The following is a 21,170-nucleotide window of genomic DNA, read 5'->3' on the forward strand; positions in this document are numbered from 1 at the left end:
GCTACAGAAGAGATTTACCTGCATGTTGCACTGGATAGATTACAGAGGTGATTTACCAGGATGTTGCACTGGAAAGGTACAGAGGAGATTAATCAGGATAATCCACTAGAGAGAATACAGAGGAGATTTACCAGAATGTTGCATTGGAGAGGGTACAGAGGAGATTTACCAGGATGTTACACTGGAGATTGTAGCGAGGAGATTTAGCAGGTTATTGCACTGTTGAGGGTACAGAGGAAATTCAACAGGATGTGGCAGTGGAGAGGTTGCAGACGAGGTTAACCAGGATGTTGCACTGGAGAGGGTACAGAGGAGATTTACCAGGATGTTGCACTAGAGACGATACAGAGAAGATTTACAGGGATGTTGCACTGGAGTGGATACAAAGCAGAGTTACCAGGATATTACACCGAGAGCATGCAGAGGAGATTTACCAGTATGTTGCACTACAGATAGTCTAGAGGAGATTTACCAGGATGTTACACTGGTGGGGGTAGCGAGGAGATTAAGCTGGTTGTTGCACTGCTGCGATACATAGCAGGTTCAACAGGATGTTGCGGAGGAGAGGTTGCAGAAGAGATTTACCAGGATTTTGCACTGGAGAGGGTACACAGGAGATTTACCACGATATTCCACTAGAGATGATACAGAAAAAAATTACCTGCATATTGCAATTTAGAGGTTACAATGGAGACTTACCAGGATATTACACCGAGAGCGTGCAGAGGAGATTTACCAGGATGTTGGAGTGGAGAGACTACAGAGGAGATTTACCTGGATGTAGAACAGGAGAAGGTACAGAGGAGATTTCCCAGTATGTTGCACAAGAGAGTGTACAGAGGAGAAATACCAGATTATTGCACTATAGAGGGTACAGAGGAGTTTTAGCATGATGTTACACTACAGAGATCGCCAAGGAGATTTACCAGGATGTAGCACTGTAGAGGTTACAGAGGAGATTTACCAGGGGATGTTGCACTTTAGAGAGTAAAGGGTAGATTTACCAGAATATTGTACTAGAGAAGGTACAGAGGAGATTTACCAGGATGTTGCACTAGAACGGGTACAGAAGAGATTTGCCACGATGTTGCACTGCAAAGGGTACAGAGGAGATTTGCCAGGATGTTGCACTGGAGTGGATACAAAGGAGACTCACCAAGATATTACACCGAGAGCATGCAGAGGAGATTTACCAGTATGTTGCACTAGAGAGAGTATAGAGGTGATTTACCAGGTTATTTTACTTAAGGTGGTGCAGAGGAGTTTTAGCAGGATGTTAGACAAGAGAGGGTACAGAGAAGATTTACAAGGATGTGGCACTAGAGATGGTACAGAGGAGATTTACCAAGATGTTGCACAGCAGAGGGTGCAGACGAGATTTACCAGTATGTTACACTGGAGATTGTAGCGAGGAGATTTATCAGGTTGTTGCACTGTAGAGGGTACAGAGGAGATTCAACAGGATGTGGCAGTGGAGAGGTTGCAGACGAGGTTAACCAGTATGTTGCACTGGAGTGGGTACAGAGGAGATTTACAGGTATGTTCCACTAGAGACGATACAGAGTAGATTTACCAGGATGTTGCACTCGAGTGGATACAAAAGAGACTTACCAGGATATTACACCGAGAGCATGCAGAGGAGATTTATCAGTATGTTGCACTACAGAGAGTATAGAGGAGATTTACCAGCATGTTGCACTGGGGAGGGTACAGAGGGGAATTACTAAGTTATTGCACTGCAGAGGATGCAGAGGAATTTTAACAGGATGTTAAACTGCAGAGGGTTCAGACGAGATTTACCAGGATGTTACACTGGTGGTGTTAGTGAGGAGATTAAGCAGGTTGTTGCAACTGCTGCGGTACATAGCAGATTCAACAGGATGTTGCAGAGGAGAGGTTGCAGAGGAGATTTACAAGGATTTTGCACTGAATATAATAAAGAGGAGATTTACCAGGATTTTCCACTAGAGATGATACAGATAAAATTTACCAGGATATTGCAATATAGAGGTTACAAAGGAGACTTACCAGGATATTACACCGACAGCGTGCAGAGGAGATTTATCAGAATGTTGGAGTGGAGAGGGTACAGAGGAGATTTACCTGGATGTTGAACAGGGGAATGTATAGAGGAGATTTACCGGTATGTTGCACTGGAGAGTGTACAGAGCAGAAATACCAGCTTATTGCATGATTGACGGTAAAGAGGAGTTTCAGCAGGATGTTACACTAGAGACCGTTCAGAGGAGATTTACCAGGATGTTGCACTGGAGAGGTTACAGAGGAGATTTAGCAGGATGTTGCACTGGAGAGTTGTTTGAGGAGAATTACCAGGATGTTGCACTGAGAACATGCAGAGGAGATTTACCAGGATGTTGCTCTGCAGAGCGTGCAGAGGTGCTTTACAAGGATGATGCACGGCAGATGGTACAGAGGAGATTGACAAAAATGTTGCACTTGATGGAGTGCAGAGGAGATTTAACAGGGATTTGCACGGGAGAGTGTACAGAGGACGTTTACCAGGATGTTGTACTGGAGAGTTTACAGAGGATATTTAACAGGATATTGCACTTGAGAGGGTGGAAAGGTGATTCTCCAGAATGTTGCACTGCAGAGGGTAGAGTGCTGATTTACAATGATGTTGCACTAGAGAGAGTAGAAATGAGATTTACTTGGATGTTGCACTGGCGATGGAACAGAGGAGATTTAATAGGATGTTGTGCCAGAGAGGATTCAGAAGAGATTTAACAAGATGTTGCACAGGAGAGTATACTGATGAGATTTACCAGTATGTTGCACTAGAAAGGGTGCAGAGTCGACTTGCCAGGATGTTGCACTGGAGACGGTACTGACGTGATTTACCAGGATGTTGCACTGGAGAGGGTACAGAAGAGATTTACCACGATGTTGCACTGGAGAGGTTATAGAGGAGAATTACCAGGGGATGTTGCAGCGCAGAGAAAACACGGTAGATTTACCAGAGTATTGCACTAGAGAGGGTACAGTGGAGATTTAGCAGGATGTTGAACTGGAGTGGTTACAGAGCCGATTAGCAGGATGTTGCACTAGAGATGGTGCAGAGGAGATTTACCAGGATGTTGCACTGCAGACCGTGCAGAGGTGATCTACAAGGATGTTGCACTGGAGAGTGTACTGATGAGATTTACCAGTATGTTGCGCTAGAAATGGTGCAGAGTCGATTTACCAGGATGTTGCTTTGGAGAGGGTACTGAAGTGATTTACCAGGATGTTGCACTGCGAGAGTACAGAATAGATTTTCCTCGATGTTACACTAGTGAGCGTACAGAGGTGATTTACCAGGACGTTGAGCAGGAGAGGGTACAGAAGTGATTTACCACGATGTTGCACTGGAGAGGTTATAGAGGAGAATTACCAGGGGATGTTGCACTGCAGAGAGTACACGGTAGATTTACCAAAATATTGCACTAGAGAGGGTACAGTGGAGATTTACCAGGATGTTGCACTAGAGAGGGTGCAGAGGAGATTTAGTAGGAAATTGCACTAGAAAGGATGCAGAGGAGATTTACCAAGATGTTGGAGTGGAGAGGGTACAGAGGAGATTTACCAGTATGTTGCACTAGAGAGCGTGCAAAGGAGATTTACCAGGATGAGAGAGTGGAGAGGGTACAGAGGACATTTATCAGTATGTTGCACTATAGAGATTACAGAGGAGATTTACCAGGTTATTGCACTATAGAAGGTACAGAGGAATTTTAGCTGGTTGTTATTCTAGAGAGGGTCCAATGGAGATTTTCCAGGATGTTCCACTAGAGAGCTACAGAGGAGATTTACCAGCATGTTGCACTGGAGAAATTACAGAGGTGATTTACCAGGATGTTGCACTGGAGAGGGTATGGAGGATTCTTATCAGGATGTTGCGCTAGAGAAGGTACAAAAGAGATTTTCCAGGATGTTGCTCTAGAGAGGGGGCAGCGGAGATTTACCAGAATGTTGCACTTGGAGAGTATACAGAGGAGATTTAACAGGATGTTGCACTTGAAAGGGAAAAGAGGAGATTCACCGGGATGATAAACTAGAGAGGATACAGAGGAGATTTACCAGAATGTTGCATTGGAGAAAGTACAAAGGAGATTTACAATGAAGTTGCACCGAGAGATGCAGAGGAGCATTACCAGAATGTTGGACTGGACGGGGTACAGAAGAGATTTACCATTATTTCCCAGTGAAGTGGGAACAGAGGAGATTAACCAGGATGTTGCACTGGAGATGTACAGAAGTGTCTTAACATGTTATTGCACTGCAGAGGATACCGAGGAATTTTACCAGGATGTTAGACTGCAGAGGGTACAGCCTAGATTTACCAGCATGTTACATTGGAGGGGGTAGTGAGTAGATTTAGCAGGTTGTTGCACTGGTGCGGTATAAAGCAGTATCAACAGGATGTCGCAGAGGAGAGGTTGTGGAGGAGATTTACCAGGATTGCACTGGAGAGGGTACAGAGGAGATTTACCAGAATGTTCCACTAGAGATGATACAGAGAAAATTTACCAGGATATTGCACTGTAGAGGTTACAAAGGAGACTTACCATGGATATTACACCGCGAGCAAGCAGAGAAGATTTACCAGGATGTTGGAGTGGAGAGGGTATAGAAGAGATTGACCTGGATGTTGAACAGGAGAAGGCAAAGAGGAGATTTACCGGTATGTTGCAATAGAGAGTGTACAGAGGAGAAATACAAAGTTATTGCACTATAGCTGGTAGAGAGGAGTTTTAGCAGGATGTTGCACTGGAGAGGTTACAGAGGAGCTGAGCAGGATGTTGAACTAGAGAGGGTGCAGAGGAGATTTACCAGGACGTTGCACTGCAGTGCGTGCATAGGTGATTTACAATGATTTTGCACTGGAGAGTCCACAGATGAGATTGACCAATATGTTGCACTAGAGAGGGTGCAGAGGAGATTTACCAGGAAGTTGCACTGGAGAGGTAACAGAGGAGATTAACCAGTGGATGCTGCACTTTAGAGAGTACAGGGTAGATTTACAAGAATATTGTACTAGAGAGGGTACAGAGGAGATTTAACAAGATGTTGCACTAGAGAGGGGGCAAAGGAGATTTACTAGGATATTGCACTAGAAAGGATACAGATAAGATTTACAAGGATGTTGCACTAGACAGGGTAAAGAGGAGATTTACCACGATGTTGCACTGCAAAGGGTACAGACGAGATTTACCAGGATATTATACTGGAGATTGTAGCGAGGAGATTTAGCAGGTTGTTGCACTGTTGAATGTACAGAGGAGATTCAACAGGATGTGGCAATGGAGCGGTTGCAGACGGGGTTAACCAGGATGTTACACTGCAGAGGGTACACAGGATATTTAACAGGATATTGCACTTGAGAGGGTGCAAAGGAGATTTACCAGAATGTTGCACTGCAGAGGATAGAGAGATGATTTACAAGGATTTTGCACTAGAGAGAGTAAAAAGGGAATTTACCAGGATGTTGCACTGGAGAGGTTACAGAGGAGATGAGCAGGATGTTGAACTAGAGCGGGTGCAGAGGAGATTTACCAGGACGTTGCACTGCAGTGCGTGCAGAGGTGATTTACAATGATGTTGCACTGAAGATTCTACAGTGGAGATTTACCAGGATGTTGCACTAGAGAGGGTGAAAAGGAGATTTACTAGGATATTGCACTAGAAAGGATACTGAGAAGATTTACTAGGATGTTGCAATAGAGATGGTACAGAGGGGATTTACCACGATGTTGCACTGCAGAGTGTACAGACGAGATTTACCAGGATATTACACTGGAGAGTGTAGCGAGGAGATTTAGCAGGTTGTTGCACTGTTGAGGGTACAGAGGAGATTCAACAGGATGTGGCATTGGAGAGTTTGCAGACGAGGTTAAACAGAATGTTGCTCTGTAGAGTGTACAGAGGAGATTTACCAGTATGTTCCACTAGAGATGATACAGAAAAGATTTACTAGGATGTTGCACTGGAGTGGATACAACGGAGACTTACGAGGATATTACACCGAGAGCATGCGGAGGAGATTTACCAGTATGTTGCACTAGAGGGAGTATAGAGGAGATTTAACAAGTTATTGCACTATAGATGATGCTGAGGAGTTTTAGCAGGATGTTAGAATAGAGAGGGTACAGAGGAAATTTTCCAGGATGTTGCAATAGAGAGCTATAGAGGAGATTTACCAGGAAGTTGCTCAGGAGATGTTACAGAGGAGAATAATCATGATGTTGCACTAGTGAGGGTAGAGAGGAGATTTTCCAGGATGTTGCTCTAGAGTGGTTGCAGTGGAGATTTACCAGGATGTTGCACTGGACAGAGTAAAGAGGAGTATTAGCAATAGGTTACAATAGAGAGGGTACAGAGGAGATTTACCAGGATGATCCACTAGCGAGGATACAGAGAGGATTTACCACAATGTTGCACTGGAGAGGGTACAGAGGAGATTTACCAGGATGTTACACTAGAGAGTGTACAGAGGAGATTTACCAGGATGTTGCACTGGAGAGGATACAGACGAGATATACAAGGATGTCGCCCTTGGAGGGTACAGAGGAGATTCACCTGAATGTTCCACCAGAAAGGGTAAACAGGAGAGTTACAAGAATGTTGCTCTAGTGAGTGTAAAGAGGAAATTAACCAGGATAAAGCAGAGAGGTTACAACGGAAATTTACCAGGATGTTGTAGGGGAAGGGTGCAAAGGACATTTAAAAGGATGTTGCACTGGCGAAGGTACAGAGGAGATTTATCAGCATGTTGCACTAGAGAGGCAACATGGGAGATTTACTAGGTCGTTGCACTGGAGGGTTACAGAGGAGATTTACCAGGATATTGCACTAGACTGTGTACAGAGAGATATAGCAGGATGTTATACTTGAGAAGTTACGGCAGAGATTTACCAAGATGTTACACTGGAAACAGTACATAGGTAATTTACCAGGACGTTGCACCAGAGGAGGTACAGAGGAGATTTACCAGCATTGTGCACTGGAGAGAGTACAGGGGAGATTTACCAGGATGTTGCACTCGAAAGAATACAGAGGAGATTTACCGGAATGTTGCACTGGAACGGGTACATATGAGATTCATCAGGATATTGCACTAGACAGGGTACAGAGGATATTTACCAGGATATTGCACTTGAGAAGTTACAGCGGATGTTTAGCAGGATGTTGCACTGGAGAGGGTACAGAGATGATTTTCCAGCTTGTTGCACCAGAGCGGTACAGATGAGATTTACCAGGTTGATGAACTAAAGAGTGTATAGAGGATAATTACCAGGATGTTGCACTAGAGAGGATGTAGAGGAGATTTACCAGGATGGCGCACTGCAAAGGGTAGAGAGGAGATTTACAAAATGTTGCACTAGAGAAGGTGCAGAAGCGATTTTCCGGGATGATGCACTTGAAAGGTTGCAGTTGAGATTTACCAGGATGTTGCACTGGAGAGGGTACAGAGGAGATTCACCTGGATGTTCTACTAGAGAAGATACAGAAAGATTTAGACGGATATTGCAATGGAAAGTGTGCAGAGGAGTGTGAGCGTGCAGAGTTGATTTACCAGGATGGTGCTCTGCAGAGCATGCACAGGTGCTTTACAAGGATGTTGCAATGCAGATGGTACAGAGGAGATTTACAAAAATGTTGCACTAGAGGGAGTAAAGAGGATACTTAACAGGATTTTGCACTGGAAAGTGTATAGAGGATATTTACCAGGATGCTGTACTGCGGAGTGTACACAGGATATTTAATAGAATATTGCACTTGAGAAGGTGCAAAGGAGATTTACCACAATGTTGCACTGCAAAGAATAGAGAGGTGATTTACACGGATATTGCACTATAGAGAGTAGAAAGGAGATTTACCAGGATATTGCACTGGAGAAGTTACAGAGGAGATGAGCAGGATGTTGAACTAGAGAGGGTGCAGAGGAGATTTACCAGGATGTTGCACTGCAGTGCATGCACAGGTGCTTTACAAGGATGTTGCACGGCAGATGGTACAGAGGAGATTTACATAAATGTTGCACTAGAGGGAGTACAGAGGAGACTTAACAGGATTTTGCACTGGAAAGTGTACAAAGGATATTTACCAGGATGTTGTACTGGAGAGTGTACACAGGAAATGTAACAGGATATTGCACTTGAGAGGGTGCAAAGGAGATTTACCAGAATGTTGCACTGCAGAGGATAGAGAGGTGATTTACAAGGATATTGCACTAGAGAGAGTAGAAAGGAGATTTACCATGATGTTGCACTGGCAATGGAAAAAAGGAGATTTAATAGGATGTTGTGCCAGTGAGTATTCAGAGGAGATTTACCGGCAGGTTGCACTGAAGAGGTTACAGTGCAGATTAGCAAGATGTTGCACGAGGGAGGACGCAGAGGATATTTACCAGGATATTGCACCGCAGACCGTGCAGAGGTTATTTACAAGGATGTTGCACTGGAGAGTTTATTGATGAGATTTACCAGTATGTTGCTCTAGAGAGGGTGCAGAGACGATTTACCAGGATGTTGCACTGGAGAGGGTAATTAATTGATTTACCAGGATGTTGCACTGTGAGGGTACAGAAGAGATTTACCAGGATGTTACACTAGTGAGGGTAGAGAGGTGATTTTCCAGGATGTTGCACTGGAGAGGGTAGAGACATGAATTACCACGATGTTGCACTGGAGAGATTATAGAGGAGATTTACTAGAGGATGTTGCACTGTTGAGAGTACAGGGTAGATTTACCAGAATATTGCGCTAGAGATGGTAGCGTAGAGATTTACAAGGATGTTGCACTAGAGAGGTTGCAGAGGAGATTTAGTAGGATGTTGCAGTAGAAAGATGCAGAGGAAATTTATGAGGATGTTGCACTAGAGAAGGTACAGAGGAGAGTTATCAGTATGTTGCTTTATAGAGAGTACAGTGGAGATTTACCATGTAATTGCACTATAGAGGTTAGAGAGGAGTTTTACCAAGATGTTACACCAGGGAGGGTACAGAGGAGATATTCCAGGATGTTCCACTAGAGAGCTACAGAGGAGATTTAAATCATGTTGTACTGCAGAGATTACAGAGGTGATTTACCAGGATGTTGCCCTGGAGAGGGTGCAGAGGAGATTTGTCAGCATGTTACACTAGACAGCGTACAAAGGAGATTTACAGGATGTTGCTCCAGAGAGTGTGCAGCGGTAATTTACCAGGATGTTGCACTGGCGAGTATACAGTGGAGATTTAACAGGATATTCCACTTGAAATGGAAAAGAGGAGATTTTCCAGGCTGATCAACTAGAGAGGATACAGAGTAGATTTACCAGAATTTTGCTCTGGAGAGGTACAGAGGAGATTTGCCACGATGTTGCACCAAGAGCGTGCAGAGGAGCATTATCAGGATATTGGACTGGGACGGGGTACAGAAGAGCTTTACCAAGCTGTTCCAGTGAAGAGGGTACTGAGGAGACTTACCAGGATGTTACACTGGAGAGGGTACAGAGGAGATTTACCAGGTTATTGCACTGCAGAGAATATAGAGGAGTTTCCCAGGGTGTTATACTAGAGAGGGTACAGAGTAGATTTAACAGGATGTTTCACTAGAGAGGGTATAGAGGAGATTTACCAGGATGTTGAACTGGAGAGGATACAAACGAGATATACAAGGATGTGGCCCTGTGAGGGTACAGAGGAGATTCACCAGAATGTTCCATCAGAAAGGGTAAACAGGAGATTTACAAGAAAGTTGCACTAGTGAGAGTAAAGAGGAAATTTACCAGGATAAAGCAGAGAGGATACAACGGAGATTTACTAGGATGTTGTAGGCGAAGGGTGCAAAACACATTTAAAAGGATGTTGCACTGGCGAAGGTACGGAGGAGATTTATCAGCATGTTGCTCTAGAGAGGATGCAGAGGAAATTTACTAGGTAGTTGCACTGGAGGGATTACAGAGGAGATTTATCAGAATATTGCACGAGACTGGGTACAGAGAGATATAGCATGATGTTATACCAGAGAAGTAACGGCGGAGATTTACCAAGATGTTCCACTGGAAAGAGTACATAGGTGATTTACCAGGATGTTGCACCGGAGCAGGTACAAAGGAGATTTACCTGCATTTTACACTGGAGAGAGTACAGGGGAGATTTACCAGGATGTTGCACTCGAAAGAATACAGAGGAGATTTACCGGTATATTGCACTGGAGCGGGTACATATGAGATTTATCAGGATATTGCACTAGAAGGGTACAGAGGATATTTACCATGATATTGCACTTGAGAATTTACAACGGATATTTACCAGGATGTTGTAATGGAGAGGGTACAGAGGTGATTTTCCTGCTTGTTGCAACAGAGCGGTACAGATGAAATTTACCAGGTTGATGCACTAGAGAGATGTAGAGAAGATTTACCAGAACGTCGCACTGCAGAGGGTAGAGAGGAGATTTACAAAAATGTTGCATTAGTGAGTGTACAAAGGTGATTTACCAGGATGTTGCACTGGAGACGTTAGAGAGGTGATTTACCAGGATGTTGCACTGGAGAGGGTACAAAGGAGATTCACCATGATGTTGCTTTAGGGACGGTACAGAGAAGCTTTACCAGGATGTTGCACTAGAAAGGTTGCAGAGGAGATTTACTAGGATGTTGCACTAGAAAGAATGCAGAGGAGATTTAGCACGATGTTGCACTGCAGAGGGTACAGACAAGATTTACCAGGATGTTACACTGGAGAGTGTAGTGAGTAGATTTAGCAGGTTGTTGCACTGTTGAGGGTACGGAGGAGATTCAACAGAATGTTGCAGTGGGGAGGTTGCAGAGGAGATTTTCCAGGATTTTGCACTTGTGATGATACAGAGAAAATTTACCATGATATTGCACTGTAGAGATTACAAAGGAGACTTACCAGGATATTACACTGAGAGCATGCAGAGGAGATTTACCAGGATGCTGGAGAATGTAGAGAAGGAGATTTAGCAGGATGTTGCAATAGAGAGGGTACAGAGGAGATTTAACAGGATGTTCCAATTGAGAGAATACAGAGAAGATGTACCAGGATGTTGCACTGCAGAGCGTGCAGAGGTGATTTACAAGGGTGTTGCACTGGAGATTATAAAGATGAGATTTCCCTGTATGTTGCACTAGAGAGCGTGCAGAGGAGATTTACCAGGATGTTGCACTGGAGAGGTACAGAGGTGATTTACCAGGATATTGCACTGCTATGGTACAGAGTGATTTACCAGGGTGTTGCACCGGAGAGATTAGAGAGGCGATTCAGAAGGATGTTGCACTGGATAGGTTACAGAATAGATTTACAAATATGATGCACTGGAGAGTGTATAGAGGAGATTTACCAGGATGTTGCATTAGTGTGTGTGCAGAGGAGATTTACCAGGATATTGCACTGGAGAGAGTACAGAGGAGAATAATCAGGATTTTGAAATAGAGATTTTCCAGGATGTAGCTCTAGAAAGGCTGCAGTGAAGATTTAGCAGGATGTTGCATTGGAGAGGTTGGAGAGGAGATTTACCAGGATGTTGCATTAGAGAGGGTAGAGAGGAGATTTACCAGGAAGTTGCACTAGAGAGAATGCCGGGTAGATTTACAAAGATGTTGCACAAGAGAGGGTACAGAGGAGATTTACCACGATGTTGCACTGCAGAGGTTACAGGCGAGATTTACAAGGATGTTACACTGGAGAGTGTAGTGAGTAGATTTAGCATGTTGTTGCACTGTTGAGAGTAGAGAGGAGATTCAACAGAATGTTGCAGTCGGGAGGTTGCAGAGGAGATTTTCCAGGATTTTGCACAGGAGAGGATAGAGCGGAGATTTACCAGGACGTTCCACTAGAGATGATACAGAGAAAACTTACCAGGATATTGCACTGTAGAGATTACAAAGGAGACTTACCAGGATATTACACCGAGAGAGTGCAGAGGAGATTTACCAGGATGTTGGAGATGAGATGGTGCAGAGGAGATTTACCTGGATGTTGAACAGGAGAAGGTACAGAGGAGATTTACTGGTATGATGCACTTCAGAATGTAGAGACGAGATTTACAAGGATGTTACACTAGAGAGGGTACAGAGGAGAATAATCAGGATTTGCACCAGAGAGCTACAGAGGAGTTTTAACAGCATGTTGCACTGGTTAGATTAAAGAAGAAATTTACCAGGATGTTGCACTGGAGAGAGTACAGAGGAGTATTACCAGGAGGTTGCACTAGAGAGGGTACAGAGGAGATTCACCAGGATGGTCCACTAGAGAGGATACAGTCAAGATTTAGCAGGATGTTACACTAGAGAGTGTAGAGAGGAGATTTATCAGGATGTTGCGCTGGAGAGGAAACAGACAAGATTTACCAGGATGTAGCACTGGAGAGAATACAGACGAGATTTACAAGGATGTCGCCCTGGGACGGTACAGACGAGATTTACCAGAATGTTCCACAAGACTTGGTACAGATGAGAGTTACCAGAACGTTGCACACGTGAGGGTACAGAGGAAATTTACCAGGATATTGCAGAGTGGTTACAACGGAGATTTACCAGGACGTTGTATGGAGTGATTGCAAAGGAGATTTAAAATGATGTAGCACTGGCGAAGGTAGAGAGGAGATTTAACAGCATGTTATGCTAGAGAGGATGCAGGGGAGATATACTAGGTAGTTGCACTGGAGGGGTAACAGAGGTGATTTTCCAGCTTGTTGCACCAGAGCGGTACAGATGAGATTTACCAGATTCATGCACTAAAGAGTGTAAAGAGGAGATTTACCAAGATGTTGCACTAGAGAGAAAGCAGAGGAGATTTACCAGGATGTCGCACTGCAGAGGGTAGAGAGGAGATTTACCAAAATGTTGCACTAGTCAGGGTACAGAGGTGATTTACCAGGATATTGCACTGGAGAGAATAGAGAGGTGATTTAACAGGAAGTTGCATTAGAGAGGGTACAGAGGAGATTTACCACGATGTTGCACTAGAGAGATTGCAGATTAGATATACTAGGATGTTGCACTAGAAAGAATGCAGACTAGATTTACAAAGATGTTGCACTAGAGAGGGTACAGAGGAGATTTACCACGATGTTGAACTGCAGAGGTTACAGACGAGATTTACCAGCATGTTACACTGGAGAGTGTAGTGAGTAGATATAGCAGGTTGTTGCTGTTGAGGGTACAGAGGAGATTCAACAAAATGTTGCAGTGGGGAGGTTGCCGAGGAGATTTTCCAGGATTTTGCACTGGAGAGTGTAGAGTGGAGATTTACCAGAATGTTCCACTAGAGACGATACAGAGAAAATTTACAAGAATATTGCACTGTGGAGATTACAAAGGAGACTTACCAATATTACATCAGGAGCGTGCAGAGGAGGTTTACCAGGATGTTGGAGTGGAGAGGGTGCAGAGGAGATTTACCTGGATGTTGAACAGGAGAAGGTACAGAGGAGATTTACTGGTATGTTGCACTTGAGAGTGTAGAGAAGAGATTAACGTGGATGTTACACTAGAGAGGGTACAGAGGAGAATAATCAGGATTTTGCACTAGAGAGCTACAGAGGAGATGTAGCTGCATGTTGCACTGGAGAGATTAAAGTGGACATTTACCAGGATGTTGCACTGGAGAGAGTACAGAGGAGAATTATCAGGATTTTGAACTAGAGATTTTCCAGGATGTAGCTCTAGAAAGGGTGCAGTGGAGATTTAGCAGGATGTTGCACTGGAGAGAGTACACAAGAGTATTACCAGAACGTTGCGCTAGAGAGAGTACAGTGGAGATTTTCCAGGATGATCCACTAGAGAGGACACAGAGAAGATTTAACAGGATGATCCACTAGATAGGAAAAAGAGAAGATTTACCAGGACGTTAAACTAGAGAGGGTACAGAGGAGATTTACCAGGATGTTACACTGGAGAGGATAGAGACGAGATTTACCAGGATGTAGCACTGGGGAGGATACAGACGAGATTTACAAGGATGTCGCCCTGGGAGGGTAGAGAAAAGATTCACCAGCATGTTCTACCAGACTTGGTACAGAGGAGATTTACCAGAATATGGCACATGTGAGGGTACAGAGGAAACTTACCAGGATGTTGCAGAGAGCTTACAACTGAGATTTACCAGAATGTTGTAGGGCAGGTTGTTAAGGCCATTTAAACTGATGTTGCACTGGCGAAGATACAGAGGAGATTTAACAGCATGTTGCGCTATAGAGGATGCAGGTGAGATATACTTGGCAGTTGCACTGGAGAGGTTACAGAAGAGTTTTACCAGGATATTGCACTAAACTGGGTACAGAGATATATAGAAGAATGTTGTACTAGAGATTTTACGGCGGAGATTTACGAAGCTGTTACACTGGAAAATGTACAGAGGTGATTAACCAGCATGTTGCACCATAGCAGGTACAGAGGAGATTTTCCAGCATGTTGCAATGGAGAGTGTACAGGGGAGATAAACCAGGATGTTGCACTGGAAAGAATACAGAGGAGATTTACCAGTATGTTGCACTGGAGGGGGTACATATGAGATTTATCAGGATATTGCACTAGACAGCTACAGAGGACATTTACCAGGATATTGCACTTGAGAAGATCCAGCGGATATTTACCAGGATGTTGTACTGGAGAGGGTCCAGAGGTGATTTTCCACCTTGTTGCAACAGAGCGGTACAGATGAAATTTACCAGATGATGCACTATAGAGTGTACAGAGGAGATTTACCAGGATGTTGCACTGCAGAGGGTAGAGAGGAGATTTAAAAAAATGTTGCACTAGTGAGGGTACAAAGGTGATTTACCAGGATGTTGCACTGGAGACGTTAGAGAGGTGATTTACCAGGATGTTGCATTGGAGAGGTTACAGAGGAAGATTTACAAGGATGTTGCACTGGAGAGGGTACAAAGGAGATTTACCATGATGCTGCATTAGAGACGGTACAGAGAAGCTTTACCAGGATGTTGCACTAGAAAGGTTGCAGAGGAGATTTACTAGGATGTTACACTAGAAAGAATGCAGAGGAGATATACAAAGATGTTGCACTAAAGAGGTTAGAGAGGAGGTTTACCACGATGTTGCACTGCAGAGGGTACAGACAAGATTTACCAGGATGTTACACTGGAGATTGTAGTGAGTAGATTTAGCAGGTTGTTGCACTGTTGAGGGCACAGAGGAGATTCAACAGAATGTTGCAGTGGGGAGGTTGCAGAGGAGATTTTCCAGGATTTTGCACTGGAGAGGGTAGAGTGGAGATTTACCAGGATATTGCACTAGTGATGATACAGAGAAAATTTGCCATGATATTGCACTGATGAGATTACAAAGGAGACTTACCAGGATATTACACTTAGAGCGTGCAGAGGAGATTTACCAGGATGTTGGAGATGAGAGGGTGCAGAGGAGATTTACCTGAATGTTGAACAGGAGAAGGTACAGAGGAGATTTACTGGTATGTTGCACTTGAGAATGTAGAGATGAGATTTACCAGGATGTTACACTAGAGAGGGTACAGAGGAGAATAATCAGGATTTGCACTAGAGAGCTACAGAGGAGATTTAACAGCATGTTGCACTGGAAAGATTAAAGAAGACATTTACCAGTATGTTTCACTGGAGAGTGTACAGAGAAGAATAATCAGGATTTTGAACTAAAGATTTTCCAGGGTAGAGAGTAGGTTTACCACGAAGTTGCACTGCAGAGCGTACAGACGACATTTACCAGGATGTTACACTGGAGAATGTCGTGAGGAGATTTAGCAGGTCGTTGCATTGATGCGGTGCAGAGCAGATTCAACAGGATGTTGCAGTGGAGAGGGTAGAGAGGAGATTTACCAGGATGTTCCACTAGAGATGATACAGAGAAAATTTGCCAGGATATTGCTCTGTAGAGATTACAAAGGAGACTTACCAGGATATTACACCGTGAGTTTGCAGAGGAGTTTTACCAGGATGTTGGAGATGAGAGGGTGGAGAGGAGATTTAACTGGATTTTGAACAGGAGAATTTACAGATGAGATTTACTGGTATGTTGCACTTTTGAGTGTAGAGACGAGATTTACAAGGATGTTACACTAGAGAGGGTACAGAGGAGAATATTCAAGATTTGCACTAGAGAGCTACAGAGGAAATTTAACAGCATGTTGCGCTGGAGAGATTAAAGAGGACATTTACCAGGATGTTGCACTGGAGAGAGAAAAGAGGAGAATAATAAGGATTTTGAAATAGAGATTTTCCAGGATGTAGCACTAGAAATGGTGTTGTGGAGATTTAGCAGCATGTTGCACTGGAGAGCGTAAAGAGGATTATTACCAGGATGTTGCACTAGAGAGGGTACAGAGGAGATTCACCAGGATGATACATTAGAGAGGATACAGAGAAGATTTACCAGGCTGTTACACAAGAGAGTGTACAGAGGAGCTTTACCAGGATGTTGCGCTGGAGAGGATACAGACGAGATTTACCAGGATGTAGCACTGGAGAGAATACAGACGATATTTACAAGTATGTCGCCCTGGGAGGGTACAGAGGAGATTCACCAGAATGTTCCACCAGACTTGGTACAGAGGAGATTTACCAGAACGTTGCACACGTGAGGGTACAGAGGAAATTTACCAGGATATTGCAGAGTGGTTACAACGGAGATTTACCAGGATGTTGTAGGGAGAGGTCGCAAAGGACATTTAAAATGATGTTGCACTAGCGAAGGTACAGAGGAGATTTAACAGTATGTTGCTCTAGGGAGGATGAAGGGGAGATATACTATGTAGTTACGCTGGAGGGGTAACAGAAGAGTTTTACCAGGATATTGCACTAGACTGGGTAAAAAGAGATATAGCAGAATGTTGTACTAGAGAATTTACGACGGATATTTACGAAGATGTTACACTGGAAAAGGTACAGAAGTGATTAACCAGGATGTTGCACTGGAGCAGGTACAAAGGAGATTTACCAACATGTTGCACTGGAGAATGTACAGGGGAGATTTACCAGGATGTTGCACTGGAAAGAATAGAGAGTAGATTTACCAGTATGTTGCAATGGAGCGGGTACTTATGAGATTTATCAGGATATTGCACTAGACAGCTACAGAAGAGATTTACCTGGATATTGAACTTGAGAAATTACAGCGGATATTTACCAGGATGTTGCACTGGAGAGTGTACAGAGGTGAATTTCCAACTTGTTGCACCAGTGCGGTACAGGTCAGATTTACCAGGTTGATGCACTAAAGTGTGTACAGGGGAGATTTACCAGGATGTTGCACTAGAGAGGATGCAGACGAGATTTACCAGGATGTCGCACTGCAGTGGGTAGATAGGAGATTTACCAAAATGTTGCACTAGTGAGGGTACAGAGGTGATTTACCAGGATGTTGCACTGGAGAGGATAGAGAGGTGATTTACCAGGATGTTGAATTGGATACGTAACAGAAGAAATTTACAAGCATGATGCACTGGAGATGGTAGAGAGGAGATTTACCAGGATGTTGCTTTAGAGAGGGTACAAAGTAGATTTTACACGATGTTGCACTAGAGAGATTTCAGATTAGATTTACTAGGATGTTGCACTAGAAAGAATGCAGAGTAGATTTACAAAGATGTTGCACTAGAGAGGATATAGAGGAGATTTACCACGATGTTGCACTGCAGAGGTTACAGACCAGATTTACAAGGATGTTACAATGGAGAGTGTAGTGAGTAGATGTAGCAGGTTGATGCTGTTGAGGGTACAGAGGAGATTCAACAGAATGTTGCAGTGGGGATGTTGCAGAGGAGATTTTCCAGGATTTTGCACTCGAGAGGATAGATCGGAGATTTCCAGGATATTCCACTAGAGATGATACAGAGAAAATTTACCAGCATATTGCACTGTAGAGATTACAAAGGAGACTTACCAATATTACACCGAGAGCGTGCAGAGGAGATTTACCAGGATGTTGGAGTGGAGAGAGTGCAAAGGAGAATTACATGGATGTTGAACAGGAGAAGGTACAGAGGAGATTTATTGGTACGTTGCACATGTGAGTGTAGAGAAGAGATTAACCTGGATGTTACACTAGAGAGGGTACAGAGGAGAATAATCAGGATTTTGGACTAGAGAGCTACAGAGGATATTTAACAGCATGTTGCACTGGAGAGATCAAAGAGGACATTTACCAGGATATTGCACTGGAGAGAGTACAGAGGAGAATAATCAGGATTTTGAACTAGAGATTTTCCAGGATGTAGCTCTAGAAAGGGTGCAGTGGAGATTTAGCAGGATGTTGCACTGGAGAGAGTACAGAGGAGTAATACCAGGAGGTTGCACAAGAGAGGGTATAGAGGAGATTTACCAGGATGATCCACTAGAGAGGATACAGAGAAGATTTACCAAAATGATCCACTAGAGAGGAAAAAGAGAAGATTTACCAGTCTGTTACACTAGAGAGGGTACAGAGGAGATTTACCAGGATGTTGCACTGGAGAGGATACAGACGAGATTCACCAGGATGTAGCACTGGGGAGGATATAGACGAGATTGACAAGGATGTCGCCCTGGGAGGGTACAGAGGAGATTCACCAGAATGTTCCAACAGACTTGGTACAGAGGTGATTTACCAGAATGTTGCACACGTGAGGGTACAGAGGAAATTTACCAGGATATTGCAGAGAGGTTACAACTGAGATTTACCAGGATATTGTAGGGAGAGGTTGCAAAGGCCATTTAAACTGATGTTGCACTGGCGAAGGTACAGAGGAGATTTAACAGCATGTTGTGCTAGAGAGGATGCAGGGGAGATATACTAGGAAGTTGCACTGGAGGGGTAAAAGAAGAGTTTTGCCAGGATATTGCACTAGGCTGGGTACAGAGATATATAGCAGAATGTTGTAGTAGAGAATTTCCGGCGGAGATTTACGAAGATGTTACACTGGAAAAGGTACAGAAGTGATTAACCAGGATGCTGCACCAGAGCAGCTACAGAGGAGATTTTGCAGCATGTTGCAATGGACAGGGTACAGGGGAGATATACCAGGATGTTGCACTGGCAAGAATACAGAGAAGATTTACCAGTATGTTGCACTGGAAAGGGCACATGTGAGATTTATCAGGATATTACACTAGACATTGACAGAGGAGATTTACCAGGATATTGCACTTGAGAGGTTACAGCGGATATTTACCAGGATGTTGTACTGGAGAGGGTACAGAGGTGTTTTTCCAGCTTGTTGCACCAGAGCAGTACAGATTAAATTTACCATATTGATGCACTACAGAGTGTACAGAGGAGATTTACCAGGATGTTGCACTAGAGAGGTTGTAGAGAAGATTTACCAGCATGTCGCACTGCAGAGGGAAGAGAGGAGATTTACAAAAATGTTGCACTAGTGAGGGTACAAAGGTAATTTACCAGGATGTTGCACTGGAGAGGTTAGAGATGTGATTTACCAGGACGTTGCACTGGAGAGGTTACAGAGGAATATTTAAAAGGATGTTGCACTGGAGAGGGTACAGAGCAGATTTGCCAAGATGTTGCATTAGATACGGTACAGATGAGCTTTACCAGTATGTTGCATTAGAGAGGTTGCAGAGGAGATTTACTAGGATGTTGCAATAGAAAGAATGCAGAGGAGATTTACAAAGATGTTGCACTAAAGAGGGTAGAGAGGAGGTTTACCACGATGTTGCACTGCAGATGGAACAGACGAGATTTACCAGGATGTTACACTGGAGAGTGTAGTGAATAGATTTAGCAGGTTGTTGCACTGTTGAGGGTACAGAGGAGATTCAACAGAATGTTGCAGTGGGGAGGTGGCAGAGGAGATTTTCCAGGATTTTGCACTGGAGAGGGTAGAGTGGAGATTTAACAGGATGTTCCACTAGAGATGATACAGAGAAATATTACCATGATATTGCAATGTAGAGATTACAAAGGAGACTTACCAGGATATTACACCGAGAGCGTGCAGAGCAGATTTACCAGGATGTTGGAGATGAGAGGGTGCAGAGGAGATTTACCTGGATGTTGAACAGGACAAGGTACAGAGGAGATTTACTGGTATGTTGCACTTGAGAGTGTAGAGACGAGATTTACTAAAATGACGATTTTGCACTAGAGAGCTACAGAGGAGATTTAACAGCATGTTGCACTGGAGAGATCAAAGAGGACATTTAACAGGATGTTGCGTTGGAGAGAGTACAGAGGGGAATAATCAGGATTTTGAACTAGAGCTTTTCCAGCATGTAGCTCTAGAAAGGGTGCAGTGGAAATTTTGCAGGATGTTGCAGAGAGGATACAACTGAGATTTACCAGGTTATTGTAGGGAGATGTTGCAAAGGACATTTAAACTGATGTTGCACTTGCGAAGGTACAGAGGAGATTTAACAGCATGTTGCGCTAGAGAGGATGCAGGGGAGATATACTAAGTAGTTACACTGGAGGGGTAACAGAAGATTTTTACCAGGATATTGCACAAGACTGGGTACAGAGAGATATAGCAGAATGTTGCACTAGAGAATTTACGGTGGAGATTTACGAAGATGTTACACTGGAAAAGGTACAGAGGTGATTAACAAGGATGTTGTACCAGAGCAGGTACAGAGGAGATTTTCCAGCATGTTGCAATGGAGTGGGTACAGGGGAGATATACCTGGATGTTGCACTGGTAAGAATACAGAGAAAATTTACCAGTATGTTGCACTGGAAGGGGTACATATGAGATTTATCAGGATATTGCATTAGACAATGACAGAGGAGATTTAACAGGGTATTGCACTTGAGAGGTTACAGCGGATATTTACCAGGATGTTGTACTGGAGAGGGTACAGAGGTGTTTTTACAGCTTGTTGCACCAGAGCGGTACAGATGAAATTTACTAGATTGATGCACTACAGAATGTACAGAGGAGATTTACCAGGATGATCCACTAGAGAGGATACAGAGAAGATTTACCAGTCTGTTACACTAGAGAGGGTACAGAGGAGATTTACCAGGATGTTGCACTGGAGAGGATAAAGACGAGATTTACCAGGATGTAGCACTGGGCAGGATACAGACGATATTGACAAGGATGTTACCCTGGGAGGGTACAGAGTAGATTCACCAGAATGTTCCAACAGACTTGGTACAGAGGAGATTTACCAGAATGTTGTACTGGAGAGGGTACAGAGGTGTTTTTCCAGCTTGTTGCACCAGAGCG

The sequence above is a fragment of the Pristiophorus japonicus genome, chromosome Y (genome assembly GCF_044704955.1).
Source record: "Pristiophorus japonicus isolate sPriJap1 chromosome Y, sPriJap1.hap1, whole genome shotgun sequence".
NCBI lineage: Eukaryota > Metazoa > Chordata > Chondrichthyes > Pristiophoridae > Pristiophorus > Pristiophorus japonicus.